Here is a 10,054-nt window from a genome sequence, read left to right as displayed (position 1 = left end):
AATAATATACATAAGTACAAATAATAATAATAATAATAATAATAATAATAATAATAATAATAATAATAATAATAAAGTGCAAATTTTAAAGTGCAAATAACCATACATAAGTATACTAGAATTTACTTTACCATCTCTATAAAGAGACCATTCTGCTATTCTATAGAACTATATTACAAACATTTTCACTACCATCAGTTGTCAGAGGCCCTATAGAGGCATACGCCTGCATTTCCTAGCTGCAAAATCAGCTATCAGGTCATCATATGACAGTTTCTGAGCCACGTCCCCATTGATGCTGATGACAGCCAGACCACTTAAATGTTCCTGCCCCATTGATGAGCGCAGGTACGTTTTGATAAGTTTGAGCTTTGAAAAGCTTCGCTCAGCAGAGGCAACTGTGACTGGGAGAGTCCGTGCAATACGAAGAGCAATCCACAGATTGGGATATACCTCTTGAAGCCGATTGTTATGCAGAAATGTCAGCATTTCCAAGGCAGATGTCTGTGGTGAAAGCTGAGGAAGGTTGATGATTTCCTGCATCATCTCAGGTCCATCAATGTCAGCCAGTCCCTTATCCGTCAGTGTCTTGTGAACTTCATTGCAGTGTTTCTTCAAGTCCTCCTTGGACATTCCGTTCACTTTGCTGAAGTCAAGCAGCACTCCATATTTTTCTTTGACCTGATTCATGGTCTCAAACCTCTCCTGTAGTGACATCTCCAGCAGAGTCCACAACACAATTGGAAAAATGTGACTTCAAGCTTTTTAAGGGCATCATTGAGGGGCTCATCAGCAGCTTCGTATGCAAAGTGCCTTATTGTGCTCCTGAGCCTTTTCTCCTTACGCTCTGGTTCTATATTCAGGGCCTCAGAGTTCCTTGGCAGTTGACACAGCCTCATCAAACCCAGATTGTCTGTCTGTATTTGGAGAGGTTGATTTTGGTACTGTCAATGAGCCTGACAGCAATATCAAGCTGCATGGAACTGGATTGCAGTAGCTTGTTCACCTGGTTTGTAATGGTAAGAAGTTCACACCACACAACAGAGCAAATCACAAAATCTCTCACTTCCTTTGTTTGATTTCAGACAGCTGTTACACTCTGAAGCCTGCTCTCCCATCTAACGTCACTCCAAGATTTCAGAGTGAATTTAACATGTTTTGTTAAAATGGCCCATCGCTGGGTGGCACCAGAGAAGAAATTGAACAGCTTCTGCAAATACCCAAAGTAGCCAGTGGCATCTTGCGAGGACTTGGCAGCATCAGCTATGACAAGATTTATTGTGTGAGCTCCACAAGGGACAAACAATGCTCTTGGGTTCAACTGTAGCAGTCTAGCCTGAACACCTTGCTTCTTCCCTCTCATGTTGGCTCCATTGTCATAAGCCTGTCCTCGACAATTTTCAAAAGGAATGCCAAGCTCCTTCAATTTCTCAAGGACAACATTGGACAGGTTAAGGCCAGTAGTTTTCTCCACATCAATATATCCTAGAAAGTATTCTTTAATGTCTGGTTGCAGTTGAAAACAGACAATGCGCACTATGACTGACATATGTTCTGTGTGACTCACATCTGGACTACAGTCAAGAATGATAGAGAAATATTTGGCCAAATGGATTTGTCTCACAATGGTGCATAGTGTCTTTGAAGAGATGATCTGAATTAGTTTGTTTTGTATCTCATGGCTGAGGTAATGTGTGTGTGTGTGTGGAACTGTCATCTCTTATTCTGGCCAAATGATTTTCCATAACAGGGTCATATGTTTCCATAAGCTCTACTTCCTTTAAGAAGTTGCTATTGTCTGGCTCATAAAGACGGTCAGAAGAGCCTCTAAAAGACAAATTTCTTGAGGCCAGTGAGAGAGTGATTGAGAGCAAGTGTTTGAGAATCTCTCGCCACATTTTTCTTTTTACCTCCAGTAGTGTCAACTCCTGCTGATCTATTGCCATGCCCTTCTTTAGCAGTGTGTCCAGTTCTCTCCACTTGAGCATGCACTGTGTGTGATCTTGGCTACACTCATGACCCCTCAAACTGGTGTTGATGTTAGACCAATCACTGTGGCCCTCTGCAGTCAGCTTTATATCTTTTGTGCTAAAAAGCTTGCATGCAAAGCAGAACACAGCATTGTTCTGTGGAGAGTACACTACCCAGCTCCTGTGCACCTTTTCTCCATTAGGGAGAACTTTGAACTGGAGGCTAGTATGAAACGCTCTTCCTTCCCGTCCCTTAGGGAAGTTAAAATCAGAGCTGACTTTAAAAGGCCCTCTCCGCACAATTTCCACACGATCAGCATCTACACCTTGAGCTGACCATAGAGCAGGATCAATTGGAGGGGGCACATATGTTTCTGCAGTGTCACTTGCTGATGGCCCCTCAGTGACAGGACTCACTCTGCCTTCAGAAGCGGATGCGGTACCTGGGCTATATGATGGTTGTTGGTCAGGGTTGAGTGTTGTTGCAGAGTCTGCAGAGCTGGTTGATGGTTGTTCTAATGGTTGTTCTAATTCTTCCTCCTGGCCTTGAGTTGCTCCTTGCATGTAACTAAGCATTGACCCTGCATTCAGAAATACAAGACAAAATATTCAGGGATTCTACTAAAATGCATTTTTGATTGAACCATCATACAAACATATTGCACACATTAGTCTTTTAGGTTTATATAGGCCTATGTGTCACTGGAACATTTAAAATTCAAAACTCTATTTTACCTTTAAAAGAGGTCTGATGAGGCACAATATAATAATTCTGTACATAATTTGACAACTCTGTGAATATGAAAATCTACAAACACTGATTTTTCCTAATTGTATTTTCACCAACAGATGTCGCCCTTGGCCTATGAACCTCTTGAAAATGACCGCATACAACAACTGAACTTATTTATCTAAGGGCCCGTCCACACCGAGACGCTTTTTGGGTTAAACGCAGAGGTTTTGCTTCGTCTTGGCCGAGCGTCCAAACGAATCCTGTAAACGCACTGGCCGAAACCGCACTTTTTTTAAACCTGGTCCCAGAGTGGAAAAATCTGAAACCGTAGCCCTTTTGAATTCGTTTGGAAATCATTTGCAATGTAACACTTGAACATGAACATGGCTAGTAGGAACTTTCGTTACAAAATGTATTGACGGTAGTAGTATTACCTGGCATAAGCATAGACATGCATACACGCAAGGGCTACAAAACTAACATTTTATTTTTATTTAAAACATTGTCTTAACTGCAAGCGATGTGCGAGCATCATCCCGCTGTCTCTTCTTTTTCCTTTGTTCCGCCCCCGACTCTTGAGGCCTTTTCGAAGCCATGGCTAAGGTGTCTTCCAAATTTGAGATTTGAGGCATAATCGAACAGACCACTGGGAGGTGGGGTAGAGGGGCACCAGAGGGAGACTGGAGAGAGGGCCGCACAGGAGGTTTACCTTTTTCTCGACTAATTTGGTCTAGGCCTATATTACTTTTGTATTGCTTTTGCATATTAACATTAACATATTAACATATTTTATTTGTTATTTATACTAGTAGCCTACTGTGATGATTTTTTCACGTCCCAGTAACTGTAAGAGATAAGAATAAGTCTGAAATTAATGTCTGCTGCTGTCTTCAAGTTTGCCACTCTGAATAGTCTTTGACATATTTTCTTTGGAGAATTTAAAACCATAAATGGCATACAAATCCTCCATTTTTGAAAATCTTTCATTCAAACTGGTGAGGGCTGTGTCCACTAGGGGCAGAAAAAACTCTCTGTTAAAGTGCTGATCTGGAGTGGACTGTGTTTCTTCTCTACCCTCATACAGGAACTGGTTGTTTTCCGATTTCTTTTGTCAGGAAATGTCATATTAATCTCAAGGTTTTCTGCTATCTCCCTAGCATCAATGTGAGAGGCAGCAAGTCCATTATCCCTAAAATTCTCCAGATACACTCTCACTGTGCTTTTTTCTCTTTCAAGTGTTTCAAGAGAAACAGTGGGGCTCTGGAGAATTTTGCTGATTCTGTTGATCTGGCACAATATGTTGTACCAGATTACAGTGCACATTACAAAACTCCAATGCTGGTGGCCTTGGACAATGTCTTTGAGTCCTTCTTCTGCACTGAAAGAGTTTCGAGAGCAGACAAAGCTTGTATGATGTCCGGCAGGTGGTAACGCACCACTTTCACACTGTCAATCCTAGCCTCCCATCTGGTCACTGACAAATTTTTTTTTTTTTTTTCAAACTGTTTGACATGCTCCTCTAAAAGTGCCCAGCGTTGCAAAGAGGAGCTAAAAAGATTGTACAATCTCTGGACAACACCAAAGAAGGTGATGGATACTACTGAAGATTTTGCAGCATCTGCTACAACCAGATTAAGAGTGTGATAGCTGCATGGGACACACAGTGCCTTCTCATTCATTTGCAATATTCTTGCTTGAACCCCTTGTTGATGTCCCATCATATTGCTACCATTATCGTAGGATTGTCCACGACAGTCTGCAATGCTCAAGCTGAACTTATCCAGCTTCTCAAGTAGTGTGTCACACATACCTTTGCCAGTGGTGTCTTGAACATCAACAAATCCTACGAAATGTTCAGAGATAGATGCACCAACTGATTTACTGGCTCACAGTTCACCACTCTCAAGACAACAGAAAGTGTCTCAGTATGACTAATATCAGGTGTACAGTCCATTATGACAGTCAAAAGGGTGAAAAAAGAACTTTTCTATCTCATCAATTACTTTGTCTCCAATTAGTGCTATGTGCAATTAGTGCTATGATTTCATTTTGGATTTGACTGCTGAGGTAGTGTACCATTGTTTCCTTGTTTTGGATCCTCCTCAAATGTTCACTCATGACTAGATCAAATTGTGCCATTAATTCTACCTGTGACAAGAAATGCCCATTATGTGGGTCATATAGCACATTTGTATGCCCTCTCAAAGCGAGATTCCTTTCAGCTAGGTGGCATATTATGGCAATCACTCTGCTGTGACTCCTCTCTAGTGATGCATCTCAAGGTGCATTAAATCCTGGTTAATCTGATCAATGGCTGTTTTAGTTTTGAGCCTCATCTGGAGTTCATGCCAACTTGTCATGCAGGTAATGTGTGTTTTGGAATATTCATGTTCCTTTAGATGTCCAGCCAGATTTCTCCAATTTCTAAAACCTCCTATTGCAAGTGCATTGTCTTGTTTACCAAACAGTTTGCACACAAAACAGAATACAGAGTCTTTGATCTGTATAGGCCCTTTTGTGACTAATGCACACACTTCAGTATGGCTAAGAACACTTGGCCATTCTGCAGGGGTCTTCTGATGTAGTCAAACCTGTTGTAGTAGCAGGTGACGTGTCATGATGAGGGGTAGGAATTCCTGTCCTGCTAGAGGTGGACGTTGCCGGAACTGATATTACAAAAACAGGGTATACATTGTCATAAGGAATTTACAGGGCATGCTATATGTTATCAATTAAAGTAAAATGTATTGAACTCAGTCATCAGTATCATAACATGGAATGGGCGCTCGATGTGCCTCTGGTGTCTCTTCCTGCTCATCATGACAGCCAACAGGTTGAGTGGCCACTATCCCACTGCAGGAGGATGTTGCTGGAATTAATATGACAAAAAAAAAAAAAGTGCCATAAAGAATCTTTACAATTAGCAATTAAGCAGTTACAGTTAACAATTCAAGTGCAACACTGGACTTGGCATTTGGTAGGGGCACTTTATCTGTCTGTTTTGTTATAAATTTAAGTAATGATCCTGAGGAGGGATATGAAAGAGATGTTTAATTGTTCTCCTTGGGCATAGCTTTCATTATTATGACCGCCGCACAGCGAAGGTTAGTATGTTGATCTTAAGGGGCCATGTCAACCCATTCCATAACCACTCATTTCATGTATAGCGCCACCTAGTTAAAAATAAAAAAGTAAAAATGAGGTGTTGTAATCGCAGGTATCTGTGACCTAACATGGTCAAAACTGCACAAAATTGGAAGTGTAGGATCGTTATGACACCCTCTGAATGTAACCCAAGTTTCGTGGAATTCCGTTCATGGGGGGCCATACAATAAATGTATTCATGCTACTGTACACCAACTGGCCTGTAGGTGGCCGGACACAGTTTTCTGTGAATATCTCGAGAACCGTAGGGCCTAGGAGGACCACCTTTTTTCTGTATGGTGGTCTTAAGGGGTCATGCCAACCCATCCCATAACCACTCATTTCATGTATAGTGCCACCTAGTTAAAAATGAAAAAGCAAAAAATTAGGTGTTGTAATCACAATATCTCTGGTTGACATGGTCAAAACTGCACACAATTGAAAGTGTAGGATCATTATGACACGACATGACAATGAATGCCAAGTTTCGTGGACATTCGTTCATGGGGGCCATACAATAAATAAATGTATGTGTACATTTAGTGACTGTTCACCAACAGAGTTTTCTGTGAATATCTTGAGAACCGTAGGGCCTAGGATGACAAATGTTTTGCATATGTTTGCCTCCAGGGGTCATGTTAACCCATTCCATATGCACACCTGTGCATAAACAGATACACACGCACACACATACATTCACAGTAATCATACATATGACACATACACACACGGTAGACATATTTATGCATGCATGCACACACAGGCACACACACAAGCACATGCACGCACACGCACACACACACACACACACACATTAACATACACACGTACACGCACACATGCACACAATTCAAGAATTTCTCAGAATTATGAACAGACAAGATGGGGGTGGAGTTGTATAAAATATATTTTACATGTGAAATCTTTGAACTAATCATGTTTTGGTACTTGTTGTCTAGCAGATACCAGCGAGAATTGAGTGTGCATAATGCAATTCAGTGAGACAGTTAGAATCATATAATGCCTTTCACCTTTTGGTTTTAGCCAGCAGCCAGACCAGCAGATACCCTAACTTTGCTGAATTACTGAAGCTAAGCAGGCTTAGTTAGTACTTGGATAAGAAACCTCATAGGAAGAGTAGGTTCCTGCTGGAAATGGTGTTGGTGGCTGGCCAGTAGGTGGCACTCTTCCCTGTGGCCAAAAGCCACCAAACAAATATCAATCCCAATGTCCTATTGCAGTGACAGGGACACTGTACTGCAGGAGATGTGTTCCTTTGCAGGAATGTTAAATTCAGGTCCTAACTCACCATGGTTGTTAAAGATCCTATGGAACTTATCGCAAAGAGTGGGTGGTCCCCTGATTTGCTTTATTTATGTACACATACATAAAGACACACACACATGCGCGCACACACACATAAACACACACACACACATAAACACACACACACATACACAAAGACACGTAAACACACACACACAACACACACTACAACACACACACACACACACACATACATGCACACACACACGACACGCACAAACACGCACACAAACACATAAACACACATACACACACACACACCCCCTCACACATATGCACCCACACACACATATACACACACACACATAAAACACACACACACATACACAAAGACACGTAAACACACACACACACACACACACACATGCACACACACATACATACATGCACACACACACGACACGCACAAACACGCACACAAACACATAAACACACATACACACACACACACCCCTCACACATATGCACCCACACATACAAACACACCTACATACACAAACACACGCGCGCACACACACACAAAAACACACCATACTGTATGATGAAAATATGAATAAAGTATTTTGATTCACTTGTGCACCATTGTGCAGGCAAAATAAACACTTGTGCACCAACCGTCCTAAGGATATTAAACTTTAACTTGTTTACTGACCTGGGGTCACCCAGCACCCCATCAACACCCTAATATTTATTTTGCCTGCACAATCGTGCACAAATGAAGCACAACCGATTCCAACCATTTTCGAGTCATTTGGATGTTGATGGGGTGCTGGGTGACCCCAGGTCACTAACCAATTTTATGTTAAACATTGTTAAGATGGTTCGTGCACAAATATTTATTTTGCCTGCACAATCGTGCACAAATGAAGCACAAACCATTCCAACCATTTTCGAGTCATTTGGATGTTGATGGGGTGCTGAGTGATGTCACTCGCCAGCAATTAACGCTTAATGACACAAGAAACAATGTGCACAAACGCTTATTTTGCCTGCACAATCGTGCACAAATGAAGCACAACCGATTCCAACCATTTTCGAGTCATTTGGATGTTGACTATCTTGATATAAACAATGGTGTAAGGACTTGTCATTTTGATTGCACTGAAAGTTTCATTGGAATAAATACTTGCTTTTGAGACATAGACTAAGCATGTTGAGCAAGATACACACTTTTGCAAGTAATCCACTTTGCAGTGCAAGTTTAATTGTTTTGAGAAAAGCACTAACTGTTGTGCAAATGTTAATGATGATCTGAGAAATGCACCAAAGCGACTGAGAAAAACTGTAACAGTGATCCATTTTAAGGAAGACTTCTTCCGTACTGTGTTTAGGACTACATTTCACAGTGAAGCCCAGAGTCAGGCTTCTCCTGAAACTCCCAGACTCTGGAGGAGCCAAAGTGACCTGTCTGGCCACTGATTTCTACCCCCGTCCCATCAACCTGACCCTGCTCAGAGACGGCCAGCCTGTGTCTGACCACCAGATCACTGGGGGGGAGCTGCTACCTAATGGAGATGAGACATACCAGATGAGGAAGAGCCTGCAGGTCAGTGCAGAGGAACTACAGCATCACCACTACACCTGCACAGCTGAACACCTCAGTCTGGACAACAAGCTGGACATCAGTTTAGGTATTATTGGTTTACAACTATGGAATGTCAGATGTATGTTTTGTAGTGTAGTGTGTAGTTTTAGTATCAGGTGTACAGTATGTTGTGTTTAGTTTTGATGTCTGTGTCTGTCCTTATACTCCTGTCAGTGTTGCGCGGTCTGCCCGAAATTAAGCGGTCGCCCGCGGATGACGGATGACGGTTATGAGTCGTAAACAAAATATTTTAATGATATTCGGGTCATTTGCGGGTCAGTTAAAATGAATTAAATATATATTTTCTACAAATAGGCCTACTTAAAATATCACAAGAAGGCTAGCTAGCATCAATACAGTAAAGCATCAATACAGTAAAGTCAACAGTAAAGAAGCTGAAGACGCGAGTTAAAATAATAAAGACACCCCTTCAGGAAAAGCGATATAGGCTATGGGAAATATTGGGAAAAGTTCTTAAATAAGATGACAGTAGTACAAGTTTCTTGTACTATGGTATATGGTCTATGTAGGCCTACTTCTTGAAGCCATTTAAGTATGACAGCCAAAACGGGCAGCCTACAGGAATAAATGTTATGGCACAGACTACACAGCCATATCTACCGGTATAGGTTCGCGCATGCATAAAAGTTACCTTAGTTCGTTGTGTTTGTGACTTTAAACAGTGGATGTGCTTTAGTAAAGCTTTGTGCTTCATTCAGCATTATAAACCAGATCTTACGCTAACGTTTTGACCAGCAATGTATCTCTTGCCTACCTTGCCTCACCATTTCTGTTTTCGAAAGAAAGATGTATGTCCATGGCCTTCAAATCTTATCCTAGTGTTCTAATCCTTGGTGGTTGCGTGCGTGCTTGCGCTCTTATTCTCATTCTCTGTCCTGCGCAAACATATGTCCTGCATGCCTACTGCGTGTAGTTCTACTGCATAAAGTTTCGCAAATAAATTAGTTTGTTTTACAGAAATGGCCTACTGTCACACTGTATGCAGGCTATAACCAAAAGCACACATTTTGTAAATAAGCGGGTCGGATCGCGGGTCGGGTATAATTTTGTCCTAATTAATATTCGCGGTCCGAGTTGCGGTCGGGTTGATTAAAATATCGGGCGACCGCGGGCCGCTTGTGACCAAACCCGCGCAACACTGACTCCTGTAGGCCTACTCTGGATACTTCTGGTAGACATACTGTAAATCTGAGTTTTGAACACCAACAACATGGTAACTATACTAATTTTATTTCATATCCAAGTTTCACTGTTAAAATGCATTGATCTTTGGTA

This window comes from Alosa alosa, unplaced genomic scaffold (genome assembly GCF_017589495.1).
Source record: "Alosa alosa isolate M-15738 ecotype Scorff River unplaced genomic scaffold, AALO_Geno_1.1 AALO_1.0_unplaced_8, whole genome shotgun sequence".
Classification (NCBI taxonomy): Eukaryota; Metazoa; Chordata; class Actinopteri; order Clupeiformes; family Clupeidae; genus Alosa; species Alosa alosa.
This window is presented reverse-complemented; position numbering follows the sequence as displayed.